Below are 22,304 nucleotides of genomic sequence, written 5' to 3'. Positions count from 1 at the left end.
ACTAGGGGTTGAGAAAGGCAGGGGGTGGGGGTGACTGAAGGGAAAGAGAGGGGACTGTGGACTGTGTGAGGGAGATATTGATGAGGGAAGGGGTTGAGAGGGGACTGAGGCAATGTTAGGGGGACGGACTGAGAAACTGTGGGATCGGAAGGGGAGTTGAAGGGGAAGATTTTGGGCTAGTATACTAAGGATGGGATATGGAGAGGGAGAGGAAAGAAATGCAGAATTGAAGGAAATGAGGGGAAGAACAAGGAGGAGTTGTGGATTTGGGAGGGGATATGAAGATGGAGGGTGCTGTGAAAGAGTTACTTGATGGAGGATGAAGAGGGAGGATTGAAGAGTTTGAAGACAGGGATAGAAGATGGAGAAGGAAGAGTTAAGGAGTTTGGGAATGGAGGGGAAGGTCTAAGGAGTGTGAAGATCGGGAGAGAGGATGAACGGAGAGGGGTTGAGGAGTTTTGGAATGAATATGGGAGATGTAGGGAAAGAGTTGTGGAGCAGCTATGGGACTGATTTGAGAAAACAAACCTGATGAGTTAAAAGCAGAGGGCATTGCCGGACATATAAATGCAAATTCAACCAATAAGTAAAAATAAATACACCCGCTTCAGCGGATAGGAAATATACCACAACATATAAAGCTGCCTAAGAAAGCCATCTTGCTCATCAAATGAGGTGTTCCTCCGTGACAAATACTGCCACTACAACCAACAAGGCGAGACAGTAAAATCTGTTTCCTTCCCAGTTGCATACCTGGAGAGTTAGCTGCCGTGAGCTCCTCCAAGACTTCAGCATTCAGTCAGTAAGTACAGGATCGTTAACGAGGGTGTACAAACAGTGCAACAAGGAGGAATATAACCCCATCAACTGGCACTGAGTCAGGAGCAGGTGACAGATATGCACACAGGTTAACGGGTTATTAGCTGGTGACAGGGCATGTCTATATCCGGCCACAGACGGACAACTGCCATGACCTCCGACAACTTTATGAGAAAGGGAACTTTGTCCCAGTGGCAACAACAGAGGGGTCATCTGAGAGGGGTCGTAAGGCGGACGTAACTCCGGGAAAATATTACCTAGCGAAGAGGCCTGATGGGGGCAGAGAGTGATGCTGTAGCTCTGACCACTGCATCAGCACACTCATAACTCTGTCCCTTTAGCTGCGAATGAGTTTCTATGAGTTGTTTGTAAGATGAAATCAAATGTGAGGGATAATTTGACGCAAAACTTATTATGATATCTTTTTGGTTATCATTATTATTATTTTTTGTTTTGCTAGGTGTTTTGAAAATAAAATTATCTTCCGGCACCCAAAATATAATGCCATGTATGCAACTCGCGGCTCAAGGGTTAATATGAGACGCACGCAACAATAAGATACTCGGTTACCACCCCGGAGAAGGAGAAACAATTTCGAAATAACCCTAACCAGCAGGTGTGGCAGGTAAAACATTTCAAGTGTATACAGAGCCACCCTTGAGTCCGATTAAAAATAGTAAAACTCGCAGTTTAGAGTGAAAGAAAAAAAGTTGCAAGGCCACCAACACTGTTGAAGCTGAACAGTAAAAATACAAACCAGGAAGGGGTATGGAGGAGAATGGGTATATTTTAGAGGAAGTTGTGGGATGAAGTTGAGGGAAACCGGAGGGAAGGTCTGGACAAAATCAAGGATGGGAAATGTATATGGGAGTAGGGATGGAGTGAGAATGGTTGAGCAGTTGTAGGATGAGGGATGGGGAAAGCAGGAAGACTTAAAGAGTTATAGGGATGAGGGAGTAGGAATGAGAGAGTAAGGGTTGAGGAGTAGAGAGATGGTATAGAGCCTAATGGGAGGAAAGGTTGTAGACGTAGGAGGAGGAGGAGGAGTTGAGGAATTACAAGGTTTTGGGAATGGGGAGGTGAGAAAGGGTTCGGGAGTTGTGGGGGTATGGGAATAAGAATGGATGTGGGGAAAGAGTTTAAGAGTTATGGAATGAGGGAGAGGGGATGTTGTGAAGTGTGGATATAGAGGTACAGAGTGAAGAGTTAAAGAGAAGGGGATTGATGTATGAGGAAGCTACAGTATGAGATGTTGTGGGGTGAGGGAGAATGGATGGAGGAGGAAGACTGAGGGATGCCTGGAAGAACGGAGGGACGGGAAGAGGGAAAGACTGAACTGTGGAGTATGGGAGGCAGGAGTTGGGGAGCTGAGTAATGGGGAGGGACCAAACAGGAGGAAGGGTTGAGGAACTGAGGGAGTAGTAGGGGAGAAGAGGGAATGGAAAGAGGTGAAGGGACTGTAAACGAAGGGGTGGGGAGGGGGAGAAAACTGAGAAATTAAGGAAAGAGAAGGACGAAGAAGAAGAAAGTGTTCAGAAGTAACGGGGCGTGGAAGTGAAAATGGGAGGAAGAGATGAGGGATGAAAGAGAGAAAAAAAAAAACAGAGGTGCTAAGGAAATAGGGGTGGGAAGGTGCAGAAGGGTTGGGAATATGTGATTAGTAAGAGAAGGGATGTAAGAGGAAGGACTGAAGAGTCGAATGACTGAGAGGTTCGAGTCAACATTGCAGTAGATCACAGTACATCACAGTGTACCAGACTACAGTATGTGACATCACACGCTATAACCCGCCCAACATCATAATACATCATAACACACCTGACTAAATCACAAAACAACACCACACAACTGACATTACATTATGACATACCTGACTACATCACATCAGAACACACCTGGCTACATCTTATTACAACCCAACTGACATCACAGCAAATCACCACATACCCAAGTACATTATTGTGCATGACCACACACCTGACTGCACTATATCACCACAGACCACCATTAATTGACATAAAAGCACACAATCATACACCTGACCACACAACATATCACACTTGACTACATCACAACACATCACAGCATACTTCTCTACATCATAATGCAACACACCTGGTTATATCACAGCACACTTTGCTACATCAAAGCATTATCCCTTACAGTATGATTAAGTCTTATTAATTCATTTGCTATTTCAAAACTTTTTTTTACACTGGAATAACCTCTCCAATGGAAAACGTTAAGGAAGGTTATATTTAATCTTCTCAGTTTTGAAAATGCCTCTTAAGCTAAATCAAGTTGACTAAAGATGGCAGGCATAGCGTGATAATAATAGCGTGATGATAGTGTGTACTTTTGGCTTCGTCTCACCCTGTACCGTCACTGTATAATAACGTACCCTTTGAAAAGTCACTCCTAGGCTTAGGAATATCGTCTGTAGATAAAGAGAACAGCACATTATGAGCAGCGTGATGTTAGAGTGTACCTTAGCCTCTGTAACCCACAGCACCGTCATTGAATGGTATCGTGCCGTACCTTCACACAAGGGCGTTACTGTTACTAAAATTTCGTGTAGAAAAACATGTTTACATACTCAGTGTATTGAGCTGATGGCTCAGCCTTGTGTCCATAAACCTATCAAAATTTCCATCGAACGTAATGTACCAGAAAATAACTGAAAAATATTCAATGGTACAGTTCGTTCAGTTTGGCAAGGCGGATATTTTGGTCATTGTGCAGCATATTTTCTACAATTCATAGGCTGCATATAACACTATGCCTTTACATCGTTTCCATAACAATTTCCGCGACAAGCACTATATTCTAATTTCCTTTTGCAGCTCAGTAATGAAGAAGGAGAGATGGCAATTTGAGGCCGAGTTATAGTGTACAGAATTAAACTTGCGTCATCACTCATCATGAAGTTCTTTATTTATTTATTTTTTTAATAATTCTTGACAGAAGATAACGAAGGCTGCTTACAGTATAGTATTCTCTCACGCGTTGTATTGTAGATGATTCTTTGCAACAGACAATGTATTGGTAGACTACACTGTTTCGTGTACTCTTTGGCCACCTATAATGAAATTCGTACATATTTTGCCAGTTTTATTCAACCCAGACAAGCTACCCTCAGCAAAATGGATAACTCTTTCACTCTGATGACGTACTTTGTTGATATATTCGGGCTGCCACCAGACGATTTTATTTATCAAGAAGAGAATGATGGTTGTATCTAATCCTTCCACTACGAAACGTCTGTAATAAAATTTGAAAACCGTCTGGATATAGCAAGAATTAAAAAGAAAAACGTGTTACAGGGGGTAACGGGTTGCAAACTGTCTCGATTGACGCTGTGCCATGGAAGTGGGAACTTCGGGTTATACTCCTGCTAACATCAAAGGATATTATTCCACTGAAGGGAATCCAGCGCATCTGAAGGTTAAATAACCAAGTGTTGGAACTTGGGGAGTCTCAAGTGCCAAGGGGAATATAGGCCACAGAGTGAGAGAGAGGAAGAATTCACAAATTCCTCTGGACTACAAAAGGATCAGTACCCCTTCAATAAGTTGATGTATTTTTCTGTGTTTTCTAGTTGCCAATACACAACTTTATCAGCTTTGGAGAGACCGTCAGTAGTGTGAAGGTTAAAAGCCACCATTTATTCCTGGGGAGGAGGTGGCTCAATTGGTAGAGAGTTGGCCTGCGGTTCTAACGGACCCGGGTTCAAATCCCGCTGGGGCAGGGAACAGTTTAAGGATTTGATTTTCATATAATCACACTTTACTGATCTATCAGAAGACCCGCCGATATGTCGTAAAAATACCCCCGATAATACCAATACAAGTCCTGTATGAGACAGCCCTAGCATGTATTCAGTATGGACGGTGGGTGTTAGCGCCGAAGTGGTGACATGTAGAGGTGTGCGGTATGTAGGAGGACTACTGGGCCTTGAAAGCAGGCTGTGAAGCCTATGCCCAGAGTCGGTCACATAAAAAAAAAAAAAATCTCCATATGTTAAATTACATCTGAAGGTTGCATGTATAAAATCAGTCTATCTACCTATATCTATATCTATCTATCTATCTATCTATATATATATATATATATATATATATATATATATCCCATTGGATCCCAGGGGTGCTGGGCGAGGCATGGCACTGGGTGGGTACTAAGTGTACCGCCCTCCGCCTATCGGCTCATAGTCGCGAAGCTCATAGGTCCCTACTCGGGGGTTCCCTACTTTATAAGGACTTGAAAAATCCCAGTTCTGTCCAATATTCCGGACACTGGGCTCCAATGGGATATACATATATATATATATATATATATATATATATATATATATATATATATATATATAATTATTAATTGCTGGGTTCAAAAGGTTAAGGCAGAAAGGCAATCAGTGTTTGATGTTTCAGTCTTCCGTTCCAAGATGATATGCAATACAAGTACTTGACATTACATCCATGTCCCCATTTACTGGTATGCTGCTGGGTGAAGAATGGCGTGGGGGAAACAAACCAAGGCCACCAGTCTGACCTACCATTGTAAGAGGACTAATGTCGTAATGTATGTTCGTTTGAGAAATACACTCATTAATCACTCAGTTTTTAACTTTTCTACTCCACTTCAAAAAGTCAAGAAGTTATTATCCGCACATACAGAGGAAGGCAGAATGAAAGATTTAGTGGAGTACGATTTCTAACTAATAGAAATCATGTAGACAACATTGTTAAATTCAGCAGTGTATCTGACAGAGCAGCATTGGTGGTAATTAGACTGTGCAAAAAATATACCCACAAAGTACTGTAATACATGTATATGCACCAACTTCTCAAAACTCAGATGAAGAAATTAAAACATTCTATGACGACATCTAGATTATGGAAGAAGAAACGACCACGTATACTATACTCATGGGAGACTTCAATGGAAAAGTTGGGAAATCAAAAAATGGAGAAGCATGTATGGGAAACTTTGGAGTGGGAGAAAGAAACGAAAGAGGAGAAATGCTGGTAAACTTTGCTGAAACGTATAACATGAGAATAATGAACACATTCTTTCACAAAAGAGTAGGAAGAAAGTGGATCTGGAGAAGCCCAAATGGAGAAACAAAGAATGAAATCGACTTCATTATAGCAGATAAGAAAAACACGACCACAAATGTCACAGTTACAAACAAAGTAAATATCGGAAGTGATCATAGAATGGTGGGTTGCAGAGCCAGATACAGTTTCAAAAGTGAAAGAAAGATGATTAAAGATAAAAAGATATGCCCAATAAAAGTAAACAAAAACAAAGCAGCCTTTCAGTTGGAAGTAAGGAACAGATTCAGGCTCTAAGAGTCTAAGTAATGTTGAATGTGACACTGATGAGCTGAATAACAAACTAATAAAAGTGCTAAAAGAAGCAGCGGAGTTAGTAGGAAAACCTAATACAATCAAAGCCATGAAGTATTCAGAAAAGACACTCGAGCAAATGAAGGAAAGAAAGGAAATTAAAGTAAAAACAAAGAAAGATGAAATTGAACGAGCTCAATTAAATAAGTTTATCAACAAAATAGAAAGAGAAGAAAGAAGAAAGAGAAACATGAATCAGATCAAAGAAACCATCAAAACGGGAAAAAATCTGAAACAGGTACGAAGTAAAATGGCACTAGGAAAGCAACAAATTACATCACTGAACAACAAAAACGGTGAAGTCATTAAATGCAGAGATAAAATGGTGATGAGAGTTGAAGAATTTTGCGGAGAACTGTATACATCAAACAACGTAGTACCAATAGCTAACTTTTCAGTTGACACAAGTGAAATACCTGAGGTAACCCCAGACAAAGTAAATATTTCTCTTAAAAGTATGAAGAGAGGGAAAGCTCCAGGAGAGGATGGAATAGTAGCAGATTTACTGTTCGATGCACGAATAGAAGTACAGAATAGGCTTGCTCACTTATTTACTCAGTGTATAAAAAAGAAGGAAATTAACAAAATATGGTGTAACGCAATAGTTATTTTACTTTACAAAAATTGTGACTCAAAAGATCTTAGTAACTATCGACCTTTTAGCTTATTCTCAGTCATTTACAAACTATTCATTAAAGTCCTTACGAATAGAATAACTACAAATATGGAGGAAAACTCACCTCGTGAATATGCAGGATTCCGAAGCGGGTAATCGACTGCTAATCATCCACACACAATGAATCAGCTAATTGAGAAATTTACAGAATATAATAAACCACTGTGCTTAGGTTTTGTTGATTACGAAAAGGCTTCCAACTTAATGGAGCATATAGCAGTTATAAATTCATTACGAGAACAAGGAGTGAATGAGAAAATTGTTAAAATGCTCGAAAACACATATATAGAGGGAACTGCTACTGTTAAATTACAAAAGGACTCAGAAAAAAATAAGATTGAGAAGGGCGTGCGTCAGAGAGATACAGTTTCACCACAATGATTTACAGCATGCCTAGAAAGGATTTTCAGAAATTTAGACTGGGAAAACAAAGGAGTGAACATAGATGGAGAAAGCCACACCATTTAAGATTTGCAGATGACATTGTCCTAATCTCTGAAACAGCAGAGACATTGCAAGAAATGTTAAATGACCTGACCAGAGAAAGTCTCAAAGTACGGCTAAAAATGAACTGGAGTAAAAATAATGTTCAATCCACAAACACCAAAGAGCATCATCAGAATAAGCAGAGAAATTCTTCAATAAGTCGAGGAGTACAATTACTTGGGACAAATACTAAAATTAACTAACGATAATGATAACGAAATAAAAAGACGCATGACAATTGGATAGAAAGCTTTCGGTAAACATAGAGACATTACGAAAAGTAGCTTGCCAGTTTGTATGAAACGAAAAGTATATAACGAATGTATAATTGCAGTTATGACGTATGGTTGTGAGACCTGGAAACTGACCAAATCAATGGAAAACAAATTAATCCGTTCTCAGAGAGCAATGGAAAGGTCAATGTTGGGGATGTCTTTAAGAGACAAGAAAAGATCAACTTCGGTGAGAGAGCAGACAAAAGTCAGAGACATTCTCGAAGTTATAAAAGAACAGAAACGGAGGTGGGGAGGCCTAGTTGCGAGAAGAATAAGGGGTAACCAATGGAGTATAAGGTTGACTAACTGGACACCAAGAGATTTTAAGCGTAGCAGAAAAAGGCCAGACAGGAGGTGGAGAGATAGATAGAAAAATCTGCAGGTAAAACTTGGCAAAGATTGACTCAGTCAAGAAATTCGTGGAGAAGGTTGAGGGAGGCCTTTCTTCAGCAGTGGACTTGTAATTATATATATATATATATATATATATATATATATATATATATATATATATATATATATATATATATATATATATATATATATATATATTGTTACGGAACAGAGAAAGATAATGTACACTTTAAGCGAGAACACTAAAAATCACTACTGTCCCGTAAAGTTCCAGGTTCAAAACAAAAGAGTTAGGTAAAATTACAAGTTAAAGTTTAATGCTCAAACTAACAACAAAACATTCAGGACTCATAAGGATAATGTAATGGCAAAAACAGGTTAAATATATGGTTAACTGCAATAGCCTCTATTAACACGAAATTAGCATGAGTAAATTTATCTAAGTCAGCCCTGATAAAATGAAAATACACTGGGTAATGGTCAGTGAATGCAAGATAAATTATTACAGATACAAAATATTATTAAAAATGACTGACACTAAAAACTCAACATTAATCACAAAAACCTTACTAGGCCTAAGAATTAACACCTTATGCTACACAGTACAAGAAAAAATGCAATAACAGTCATACTCAAATTACACAGCTGCTAGATGGTTGGAGCCTTCCTGAGCACTCACAATAATAACTGTATAGGGGAGGACAGAGATGTGAACAAAATGAGGAGTAGATCTAAGTGGCAATAATGCAGAGACTGAGCTCATTATATAGGGGCCAGCAGAGCTTGATACAACTTGTAAGAAGGACGCGCAAATGAAGCCATAGGGGACAAAGAGCTGACAATCCTGCTCTGAACAACAGAAAGGACGAGTTACTCTACTATGACGGTAGAAGGGGGACTGAGGCAGAACACGCTCGTGTTCAAACATGCAGCACACTGTGCGTTAAAATTACACAAAGGATGATGAAATCATAGGCTATGTAACACCTCCCCACAAAGAAAAAGAAATTTACAAAGGAAATTTCTTATTACTCTAAAACAATCTGTCTAAAGTCTAGATAACCAATCTGCAATAACATTTTCTTTCCCCTTGACATGTTGTATGTCTAATGAATACTCCTGAAGAAGTAGACTCCATCTTGTCAATCTCTGATTTTTATCTTTAAACTTACTAAGGAATTTCAGTGGGTTATGATCGGTATAAATGACTATGGGGTCAAAACCAGAACACAAATAAAATGAAAAATGCTGTAAACCCAAAATCAAGGCCAAAAGCTCTTTCTCAATAGTTGAGTAGTTCTTTTGAGGCGGAGTGAACTTCTTACTGTAATAAGATACAGGGTGTTCAATACCCTGATCATCCTCTTGCAGCAAAACAGCCCCAGCTCCTGTATCACTTGCATCAACAGCCATCTTAAAAGGCTTAGCAAAATTTTGAGCAGCGAGCACTGGCTGACTTAATAGGATAGCTTTAAGTTTGTTGAAAGAGGATTCACAGTTATCGGTCCAGACAAATTTAACTCCCTTTTTCAGTAGGTCTGTAAGTGGTGATACAAGAATTGAAAAGTTAAGAACAAATCTCCTGTAATAACCTACCATTCCCAAAAATCTTTGTAGCTCTTTCTTACTTCTAGGTCTGGGAAGATCACTTATAACCTGAACCTTAGCTCCTGGTGGTGCAACATGTCCATCACCAATTACGTACCCAAGGTACTGAACTTTAGCTTGACCAAACTCACACTTTGATAAATTAGCTACAAGATTAGCCTGAACCAAACACTCAAGAAATTTACTGACATGGCATAGGTGATCTTTCCAGTTGTCACTGAAGATTAATACATCATCAATATAAACAACACACCCTGCCAAACCCTCTGTTACAACATTCATGAGCTTCTGAAATGTGGCTGGTGCATTCTTCATGCCATATGGCATTACAGAACATGCAAAAGTCTTTCCTAGTGTTACAAAACATGAGATCTCCCTAGCACGTTCAGTCATAGGTACTTGCCAGTATCCCTTTAACAAATCAAACTTACTTATGTACCTAGCCTTTCCGATCTTGTCTATGCAATCTTCCACGCGAGGGAGAGGGTAAGTGTCTGTTTTGGTTATCTGATTAACACGTCTGTAGTCGATGCAAAGCCACTGTGACCCACCTGGCTTAGGGGGTAAAGTGACAGGAGAACTCCACTCGCTCTGACAGGGCTCAATCATCTTGTGGTCCAACAGGTAGCCAAGCTCCTTCTGGAAGAGAGGAACTTTCACTGGGTTCACACGGTAAGGAGGCAGTTTAATTGGCTTTGCGTCTCCAACATCGACATCATGCATCAACACAATGGTTCTTCCTGGAGTAGCACGGAACACTTGCGGGTGCTCCTGCAGTAATGCCGAAAACTCCTGCCTTTCCTTGGGAGGTAGATGAGAAAGCTTAGTCTGGAGATCATTCATGATATCAGGATTCTTCCCCAAACTATCACTCAGGCTCATACTGCATGGGAGAGCTTCACTTGCAGACTCGGGTGGAACAGCTACAGTGCAGACTGGGTTATTTTCGTCCCGCCTGTGATATAACTTTAGCATGTTGATGTGACAAAGTTGCTTGTTCTTTCTACGATCTGGTGTGGCGATGACATAGTTGACATCACTGAGTTTCTTCTCCACGAAATAAGGACCACTAAACTTGGCTTGAAGATGTTGCCCATGCACCAGTAGCAGAATCAAAACTTGATCTCCTGGCTGAAAGTGGCGTAACCTGGACTTCTTATCATACCAAGTCTTCATTTTCTCCTGAGCAGCTCCTAAATTCTCTCTCGCCAGTTGTAAAGCAGTGGACAGCCGTTCTTTGAACATACTCCAGCAGGTTGACGTCATCTTCCTCCGACAGCCAGCATTCCTTGAGTAGCTTAAGGGGTCCTCTTACTTCATGGCCAAACAGTAGTTCAAAAGATGAGAAGCCCAGTGATTCATTTGGAGATTCTCTTGCGGCAAATACAACAAATGGAAGACATTTATCACACTCTTTCTGATGTTCCAAACAGTATTTCTTGAGCATCGATTTGAGTGTTTGATGATATCTCTCCAACGCTCCTTGGGTCTGGGGATGGTAAGCTGAAGACGTGATCTGGGTGATGCCCAACTCTTTCAGAGACTGCTTGAAAACATTTGACATGAAATTACTTCCCGGTCTGACTGTACCTCCTTGGGCAGACCAAACTTTGTGAAGAACCCTAGCATTTCCTTAACCACGTTCTTTGCTGAGATATTTCTAAGTGGAATGGCTTCAGGATAACGAGTAGCCATATCAATCAGGGTCAACACATAAGAAAATCCTGAAGAAGTCTTAGGAAGAGGGCCCACAATATCCACCAACACACGGGTGAAAGGCGCCTCAAAATGAGGAATGGGAACTAGAGGTGCAACCTTTTCGGTCTGATTACACTTCCCCACAACTTGACAGGTGTGACAAGACTTACAATACCAGGAAACATCCCTGAAGATACGTGGCCAGTAGAAGTGTTTCAAAATGCGTGCCACAGTCTTCCTCACGCCAAGGTGTCCTGCCAAACTGGAATCATGAGCCACTCTAATGATATCCTGCCTACAAACACGAGGGATGACAACTTGATGTACAACCTCCCATTCACAGTCGGCTGATGCTGTTGGGGGTCTCCACTTTCTCATAAGTACTCCTGACTTTATATAATAACAAGTAGAAGCACCAGCTGACTCTTCGTCACTGCAAGCAGAGATAGCTAGACCTTTCAACTCAGGGTCAGCAACCTGCAACTCAACCAACTCTTGACGAGACAAATTATCAACACTACGGGGTACTACCTCATCTGGTGAGTGGTCCAAATTAGCAAGAGAAGTGTCAGCTAGGATAACATCATCATCATCATTATCCTCTAAATCATCAGTAACTTTAGACTTAGCTCTAGTGACAGCACATGCAGGGAACACATCAGGGATATCACAATCCTGGGTCGCAGCCACTGGCTCACTAGACAACTGAGGAGCTGGACACACTTGACTTCCACCAATATCATTTTCAAGTATGAAAGTTACACCTGACATTGGGAGTGTCTCAACCAACCCAACCATAACGGAACCATTAACAAAACCAGACTCTAAATTCACTCTGCACAGTGGGACAGAGAAGTAATTATTCCCTACACCTTGTAAGATTACAGTTTCATCAGAGGAATTAACATTAGAGCCTCGAACACTGGTCAGCATAAGGGATTGGCAAGCACCTGTATCACGATATATTTTAACCGATTTCCTGTCATTACTGTCCAGAGGACTGACAAAACCATCAGACAGGAAATTAGCACATGAACTCTTGAGAGTGTCACCCACGTTACTGCTCAAAAGAGGAGCTCCATCATGAGAATTTAAGTTACCCCTCAAAGCAGGTTCAGTTAACTCACTTAAAGAATTCTGGGAGCTCTCAAGAGTGGACACTAGACCAATTGACTGAATATTTAAAGACTCCTTTTTGTTCACATCACGCTGTCTCCTGAAACATTTCTCCGTAGTATGACCAAGCTTACTACAATAAGTACATTTACTTGTCTGAAATCTAGAGGTGAAGCTGGTATTTACTTCCTGAGAAACATCATCTTTATTCTCTTTCCTGTTACCTGTACTCTGAGTAGAGGCAACGTACTTACTCTCAGCTTTCCCTTTTTCTCTAGAATATCTCTTGTGAGTGAGAACATATTCATCAGCTAAAACTGCAGCATCAGACAAATTATCTATTCTTTTCTCATCAAGATATAGGCTTACATCTTTATTAATACACCTTTTGAAGTCCTCCAGCAAAATCATCTGCTTAAATTTGTCAAAATCAGAATCCACATTCTTAGAATTTAACCACTGCTCTAACAGATCTTCTTTGATTTTTTCATACTCAACATGGGATTGCTTATCTTGCTTGTAAGTTGTCCTAAATTTTACTCTATAGGCTTCAGGAACAAGCTCATAGGCCTTAAGAATCAAGCTCTTAACTACATCATAATTATCACATTGATCCTGAGGCAAAGATGCATAAGTTACTTGAGCTTTACCGGTGAGAACAGTTTGAAGGAGTACTGGCCAATACTTTTTTGGCCAATTAAAACCTGTTGGAGTGGCCCTGGTGAGAGAGGATAGTGTTTGGAAACTCCCTGTACTGTTGTTTGCAGATGATACTGTGTTGTTGAGTGAAGACGAAGGGGAGCTGCAAGGCTTGATGGATGAGTTTGAGAGAGTGTGTAAGAAACGGAACCTAAAGTTGAATGTAGGGAAGAGTAAAGTGATGGTCTTTGAGAGAGGTGAAGTTAGTGAATGTACAGCGAGGTTGGATGGTGAGGAATTGGAAAATGTGAGTACGTTTAAGTATTTGGGTAGTGTGATGAGTAAGGATGGAGGTTTGGAGGGTGAAGTGCTTGAAAGGGTACAGCAGGGAAGAAAGGTTGCTGGTTCCTTGAAAGCAGTGATAAGAAACAGGGAAGTGAGCATGGAAGTGAAAAAGTTACTACATGACAGTATTGTGATACCAACTCTAACGTACGGAAGTGAAGCTTGGACATTGTTGGAAGGACACAAGTCAAGAGTGAGAGCAGTGGAAATGAGTTATTTGAGAGGAGCCTGTGGAGTCACGTGGAGAGACAGGCTGACGAATGAGGATATAAAGGAGCGTTGTGGTGTGGATGTGGATGTGATAGGAAGCGTTATGAGGAACACACTGAGGTGGTTTGGCCATGTGGAGAGGATGGAGGGTGAAAGACTGACGAAGAGAGTGTATATGAGTGAGGTGGAGGGGGGAAGAGGGAGGGGGAGGCCGAGGATGAGATGGAGGGATGGGGTGGAGAGGTATATGAGAGAGGGGGGTGTGAGTTGGGAGCAGGGGAGTGAAATGGCGGGGGACAGGGCGACTTGGAGGCGATTTGTTTGTGGCCACCCCAAACGGGATTGAGGCGTCTGGCAATAGATAGATAGAAAACCTGTAGCTACCCTCTCAAACAACTGAAAATACTTTGTTAAATCAGATTCATTAAAAGGAGGGACAAGTTTAACATTTTTAGCCACATCAAAATCATCAGAGCTAGATGATCCAGTTCCACCTTGTTTCATGCGATACTCATGGTCTGCCTGAATCCTAGCAAGTTCAACTTGTGCCTGAAACTCAGCCTCCTTAGCATTTGCCTGAAATTCAGCCTCCTTAGCACGAGACTCCGCCTCCTTAGCCTGAGACTCAGCCTCCTTAGCACGTGCTTGAAATTCAGCCTCCTTAGCACGTGCTTGAAATTCAGCCTCCTTAGCACGTGCTTGAAATTCAGCCTCCTTAACACGAGCCTCCTGCAGGGCTAGCCGTAACTTAGCTAATTCAATCTGCGTTTGCTCATTTGGAGGAGTTACATTAAACAAGCTTTTGTTAATCATGCCAACAATTTGATCTTTAGAATGATGAGAGTGAACTGCAATTCCCAATTGTTGAGCAACAAGCTTAAGTTCATTCTTTGTTCTGTTTTCTACATCACACACTGTTTGCACATTTGACAAAAAATCTTTGGCTTCATCAAGTGTAGTAATAGTAGACATCATGAATAAATCACAGTCACAAAATATCAAGCAATATCCTTATGATAATATCCTGAATATCCTGATATGAGGTCTCCAAATTTATGTTACGGAACAGAGAAAGATAATGTACACTTTAAGCGAAAACACTAAAAATCACTACTGTCCCGTAAAGTTCCAGGTTCAAAACAAAAGAGTTGGGTAAAATTACAAGTTAAAGTTTAATGCTGAAACTAACAACAAAACATTCAGGACTCATAAGGATAATGTAATGGCAAAAACAGGTTAAATATATGGTTAACTGCAATAGCCTCTATTAACACGAAATTAGCATGAGTAAATTTATCTAAGTCAGCCCTGATAAAATGAAAATACACTGGGTAATGGTCAGTGAATGCAAGATAAATTCTTACAGATACAAAATATTATTAAAAATGACTGACAGTAAAAACTCAACATTAATCACAAAAACCTTACTAGGCCTAAGAATTAACACCTTATGCTACACAGTACAAGAAAAAATGCAATAACAGTCATACTCAAATTACACAGCTGCTAGAGGGTTGGAGACTTCCTGAGCACTCACAATAATAACTGTACAGGGGAGGACAGAGATGTGAACAAAATGAGGAGTAGATCTAAGTGGCAATAATGCAGAGACTGAGCTCATTATATAAGGGCCAGCAGAGTTTGATACAACTTGTAAGAAGGACGCGCAAATGAAGCCATAGGGGACAAAGAGCTGACAATCCTGCTCTGAACAACAGAAAGGACGAGTTACTCTACTATAACGGTAGAAGGGGGGACTGAGGCAGAACACGCTCGTGATCAAACATGCAGCACACTGTGCGTTAAAATTACACAAAGGATGATGAAATCTATATATATATATATATATATATATATATATATATATATATATATATATATATATATATATATATATATATATATATATATATATATATATATATATATCCTGAGCAACCCATGTTTGCACAGTGTGGCTTTAACGATGTAAACAATTGCACGCGTGTTTCCTACATACTTACTTGCCGAATAAATTACTAACACGCACTTTACACACACACACACACACACAGTACATTAAAGTTTGATGATACAGACAGAGAGATGAGACAAGACAAGCTCAGCCAACATGTATCCTATGGCTTGGTTAATGGAAGAATGAAAGTAGGTAAACGCACACACACACACACACACAAACACACACACACACACACATACCACATATCGAGAGAGAGAGAGAGAGAGAGAGAGAGAGAGAGAGAGAGAGAGAGAGAGAGAGAGACACACACACACACACACACACACACACACACACAAACACATATCGAGAGAGAGAGAGAGAGAGAGAGAGAGAGTTTTATTGACCACAGTTTACAAAAAGTGTATGTTACAAATACGTATTTCATTTTGAATAAAATTTAACAGACCTTCTATAACGAAACTATAGTCCAACGAAATATTAATATAATATTCAAATACTTGCTGATAATTGTTCACAGTTTTATGAAACGTTACAAGTAAACTGGAAAATATCATCAATCATCTTACAAGTCATACCAGAGCTAAACTGATCCTAAAATATGTTTTCTTTTGTTGCAAAACCAGGAGTTGAGCGAGCAGTCCTGCACGACGTGTCACTCTGCGTGTATACAAAAGGTAGGCTGCCACTGCTCCGTCTATTCCACCTGCCCGTCTCACAAGGTAAGGAATGACCATTCACTCGAAGCTGTGTAGAAGATAATCTATGATTCCCGTTAATGCTGTGTCTGCTTTTATAGCTATCATATAGTATGAGACTGGTTGATATCCTTATACGTCATTCGTCTTGAAGATTCGCTGTCATGTATTACTACATGGTGTTAATTACTACATCATTTAAATAAAAATTTCATATTAATCTATCAGTCACTGTATTAGGGTCTGTTACTGTGTTTATGACAAAACTCAGCGGATCGTCTGTGTACTGTGACTTTCCTCGCCAAATACATTGCCTGTATTTAATAGTCTTTCACAGAGAGTTGTCATGACTCAGCATAACGTATATCACTATACGAATGTTTCCTCACCCCGAATAACTGTTTCAAGCACCAGTTATACAGTGTGGCAATAGGTTTCAAGTCAGCTTCCACCTACGATTCACAACCACAGAGCAACGATGACACCAACGCTGTATCGAACACACTACGTTATATCAAAAAATGAATGCCATCACTTGTATTAAAAAAGACACATATGTAAGTACATGTGACATCGTTACATTACCATGTGCTTTAACAGCGGATGATACACAACCTTCGTTGGTGAAGGGTGATCCCAAATACAGACAGGTGTCACACCACTGCACCACCATCCCGTTCACTACCAACGGTTCCGAGTTCCTAGCACTGCCACTGATAACGAAAAATCTTGTTTTAGACTGACTGATTCTCATTCCATATTCTAAGCAATAATCCCGAAGTAGTGATAATTTTCTCGTAATTTGTCGAGATGTCGAAAGCAGCACCGTGTCATCCATTAACACAAGGAAAGTAGCCAACCCCCCAAAAAGTCATCTTCTCCACAACCTTTTTTGATTATTTGCATTAAATCATAACGGAGATAATGAGTAATTAACATGATGCCGTTGATTCCTGCAGTACTCCCAATGTTATCTTAACCAACGCAGTCTCAGTTAAGCGATACATAGCAGGTAAAGCTCACAACAGCACTGCTCCGCAACCTGTACGCCATAACACTCAAAATAATGTTTTTCTGGGAACCATGTCATACGCCTGGGAAAAATCAATAAATGTAACATACGAGGTTCCCGTTTTCCTCCGGGCTAAATCACACAACAAAAGCAGTGATACTATAATGCTCCGGACATCCCATTATCTCCTGAGAACCAGATAGTTCTCGGTATGGATTAAACCACAACTTTAGCCTTAACCCTTTAAGAGCTAATCTCATCGATCGGGCTTTTTGCGCAATTTCTTAAATTTAACATATCAAACAATTTTGTGATACTATTTACATTAATTATTCCCCGGTAATTTCTAACACTTAATCTATTCTCCTACTTAAAAATTTTGAATAATTTGGCTCTAGTCCATGCATTTAGGTACATACCAGGAAGTTAGCATTAGAATCCAGGGAGTAGGCAAAATTTTAATATACCTGGAGACCATCTGGTCCTCATGCCTTACTTACCTTCAATAACTTCGTCCATTTTTATATTTAAATTGGTGTTATTGGCTCATCTAGAATAGGGATGGTAACATCAGTGGAACACTCTTCGTCGAAGAACTCTAGATTGGTATGCAGGTTAAACTTTTTCTCCCAAAATGTCTTAAATACATCATCGGTTGGACAACGTTCATCAGTTATTTTGTTTTCGTATTCACCCTTCAGATTTATAGATCTTATCTGTTGATCATCCTTGTCTTCTAATAGTCTCTCCCGTCGTTCCAGATGTCACTCACCTACATTAATGGCAAATTCCTTAACACTTTCTAACTGTAGAGGAACTGTCCATAACTATTAGAAATATTTCCTCATCAGTACTGTTTATGCTGATAGGTTTCCTTTACTTGTAATGCTTACACCCAACTGGAGGTTCATATAACATAGCATAATCTCCTAGATGTTGTACACGGGTACACAATCCGTCAATGTCGACGTTAGATAATGAATGAATTAGTGATTTAAGTGCATGATCAATTCGTAACATTCTAAACCCACGCCCGTCAGCCACTACATTACACTCGTATCTATTTCTGACGCTCATTCACCGCCTTTACGGTGTTTAATCACTAACAAAATGCTCAGCTGGCGTTTATAGGTTACTTATTTTTAGGTTATTTATTTGCAGTAGGCCTGTTTCGACACATTTACTTGACAGTATATAAACTATTTAGAAGTCGGACATCTGGCACACTTGAATTGAATACTTATTACTATTGTACCAGCCGAGGTACACGAAACTAGCTAGCAAATTATACACTAAGCATTCCTATGAATTTCAGGCTTTAACTTTTGTGAAGAGGATAAAAAAAGAGGCAGAATATCAAAGAGATGTGGAGGAGTGATTTTGTAAATAAGTTTTGGAGCAGATGGGGGACATGGAAGGTGTGTGCAAGATATTCAGTGACTAAATCTGTGCAGCATGTGAGGTGGGTTTTGGGTGACGAGAAGATGTAAGGCGGTGCAAGGAACAGCATGGTGGAATGAGGAGGTGAGACAAGCTATGGCGCAAAAGATGAAAGCATATACAGTAGTGAGTGGATGGGTAGCAGAGGCATAGACGAAGCTGAGAGACGGAAGAAAGAGTTAAATGTAGAATGGAAAAGACGGATGAAAAGACTAGTAAGAGAGTAAGAAGAGAATGGATGAGGAATTTGGAAGAAATTTGAGTGTAAACAGGAGGAAATGTCAGAAATTGTTCTGGAAGGAGGTAAATATTCTGGAAGGATGTAAAGAGAGACAGCGTGATAAAGAAGTTAGCAGGGGAGTGAGAGATAAAAATGGTAGACTGATAGTGGAAAAAGGAGAAAAAGTGAGCTGATGGAGAGAATATTTTAAGGAACTGTTAAACATAAAGAATGAAACTCATGCGAATGTAAGTGGCTGGGGAATGACGAGGTGAAGGAGGAAGATGAGAAGGGAGGAAGAGATCAGTAGGATGGAAGTAGTGGAAGCAATGAAGAAAGTCAATATATGGAAAGCCCCAGGGATTGATGGAATGTGTGGTGCAATGCTGATGCGTGGGGGAGAGATAGTGGTAGAATAGATAGGAAAGATGTGCAGATTCGCCTGGGAGGAAGGTACTGTCCCGGAAGATTGGAAGTCATTCAATTATTCACTTGTACAAAGGAAACGGGGAGAAAGAAGTGTGTGGTAATCACAGGGGCATTTGTCTTCTTAGTGTAATGGGAAGAGCATATTGCAGGATACTTATTGGTAGAGTTAGGGAAAATACAGTGGAATTAGTTGCAGAAGAACAGGGAGATTTTAGGAAGGGATGAGGTTGTGTAGATCAGACATTCCTCCTTAGATCTTTAGTGCAAAACTTTCTAGAGATGAGAATGAAATTATGTGAAGCCTTCATGGATATGGAGAAAGCATATGACAGAGTGGATAGATAATGAATTTGGAAAATTGAAGAACATATTGAGTAAATGGGAATTCCGTGAAAAGTATGTATGAGGGTGCGAGGGTGCTAAGGCTGCTGTGTGTTTAGGTAGTGAACTGAATTAATTTTTTGTATCTTTTGGACTGAAACAGGGATGTGTCATGTCCCCATGGTTGTTCAGTCCTGTACTTTTGTTTGCAGGCGATACTGTAATGTTAAGTGAAGACGATGGGAAACTGAAAGGCTTTTGAATGAGTTTGGGAGAATAAGAAATGGAATCTAAAGATGAGCGTAGGGAAGAGTAAAGTTATGGTCTTCAAGAGAAATAAAGTCCTGACCATAATGCCCATCTCTTGGATTTATTCTTGACAAATAATCCAGATCAATACAGGATAGAGGTACTGTCACCGCTTGGATCCTCTGACCACAATCTCATCAAAGCCTCATTAGTTAACCCTTCCACACCTCCCCGTTCTGAACCTGTCAGGGTGACCCGATGGCACTTTGATAGGGCAGACTGGGATGGATTTAGAAATTATCTTGCTGACATTCCATGGCAGTCTTTCTTCTCTAGTGATCCCAGTTCTACCCAGTCCCACATTTGTGACTTAATACTAGCTGGTATGGACTTATTCATACCAAGTCAACAGTTCACTAAAAGATCGAACTCTCCAAAATGGTTTCATGGCAACTGTGCCAGAGCAACAGCCCAAAAGTCATTAGCATATAACTCTTACTTAAAATAAAAAAACATCTGAATCACTCTCCCAATTTAAAATTGCTAGGAATCATGCAAAAGCTGTATTAAATCTGCAAGCATCATAACTACTTAACAACCCTAATGACAATAGAATATTCTGGTCAACTCTTAATTCTTTCAATAATAACTTTAACAAGTCATCATCCATTACCCCACTAAAATTTTCAGATGGCAACATTACAAATGACCCGCGTGGGAAAGCAGATATCTTTGCCAGTACCTTTGCCAGAAACTCTATCATAGACGATTCCAGCCAGAATGTCCCAGTACTGGAACTTGATTCTCCCGAAATTGCCCCACTTAAAATACAGACAAGATACATAAAATCCATCCTAGACAATTTACCTACCAACAAAGCTCCAGGCCCAGATGGAATTCCGCCAATTGTTTTGAAATAAACTTGCCTCTGTCCTAGCTAAATTATTCAGACTATGCATACGTACTTCTTTATTCCCAAATTCATGGAAAGAAGCCAATATCCACCCAATTCTGAAGAAAGGAAGTTCGTCTGACCCCTCCAATTACAGACCAATAGTTGTCACATCTTCTCTTGGTAAGGTATTTAAAACTTTAATTAATAAACATATTGTTAAACATCTTGAATCCAACAACTTAATTAGTGATAGACAATATGGTTTTCGCCACGAAAGATTCACCACTGACATACTCAATCTCTTAACTCATACCATCCATCAATCAATTGATCTTTTTGGAGAAACTCATGCAGTAGCTCTTGATATCTCTAAAGCTTTCGACAGAGTATGGCACAGTTCCCTGTTGTCCAAACTCCCTTGCTATGGACTAACGTCTTTTGTTCCTTTGCATTCTTCATATCTTTGTGACAGGAAAATAAGAGTAAAAGTAGATGATGTATATTCCAATTTCCACTCAATTAACGCCGGCGTGCCGCAGGGATCAGTTCTGGCGCCAACTCTATTTCTGGTTCATATTAATGATCTCTTATCTGTCACCCACAATCCCATTCACTCATATGCAGATGACTCAACACTACATAGTTCCTTGACACTCAGACACCCATTTAAAAAGTCTAATATCTACCTCTCAACTCAGTACAGCCATCTCCATAAATCAAAATCTATCTACGATCAGTGAATGGGGACAAAACAACCTTGTCTCTTTTAATGCTAGTTAAACTAAATATATACAGTTTACTAATAGACAGATATTGCCAGATTCGTACATTACCTTTAGTGGTACTAATATTCCCATCTCCAAAAGTATTGAAATTCCCAGCATCTCACTTAACAATGCCCTCAGCTGGACCTCTCATGTCAGATCACTTGCTAAAACTGCCTCAAAGAAACTTGAATTATTGTACAGAGTCCGTAACTTCTTCGCTGATGAGCAGTTAGCTATAATTTATAAGAGTCATGTGCGCTCTCAGCTTGAATATTGCTCACCCTTGTGGAATGGTTGTGGAGAGGTTGCATTAAGACAACTACCTGTAGACAAAATTCAGAACAAAACTGTTAGAATCATTAACAACCCTGTCATTACATATAAACTACCTCCCCTGCAAGTAAGAAGGAATGTTGCCTCCCTTGCATTATTTTACAGATATTTTTTTGGCAAATGCTCAGACGAAGTTGTGTCCATGGTGCCACCTCTCATTGCCTTCCCTCGTGCTACACGGGCATCTGGTAGCTCTCATGACTGGAATGTCACTCAGCCATATTGCAGAACTTCTGCCTATCAGAATTCTTTCATTCCCCGAACTGCATCTCTCTGGAATTCGCTTCCCCAGAGTTGTTTCCCTCCAAATTTCAACCCACAGCTGTTCAAGTCTAACTGTTAC

Source organism: Coenobita brevimanus, chromosome 77 (assembly GCF_032717465.1).
Source record: "Coenobita brevimanus isolate Jiangsu-jjx chromosome 77, ASM3271746v2, whole genome shotgun sequence".
Lineage (NCBI taxonomy): Eukaryota > Metazoa > Arthropoda > Malacostraca > Decapoda > Coenobitidae > Coenobita > Coenobita brevimanus.
Note: the sequence above shows the minus strand (reverse complement) of the source record.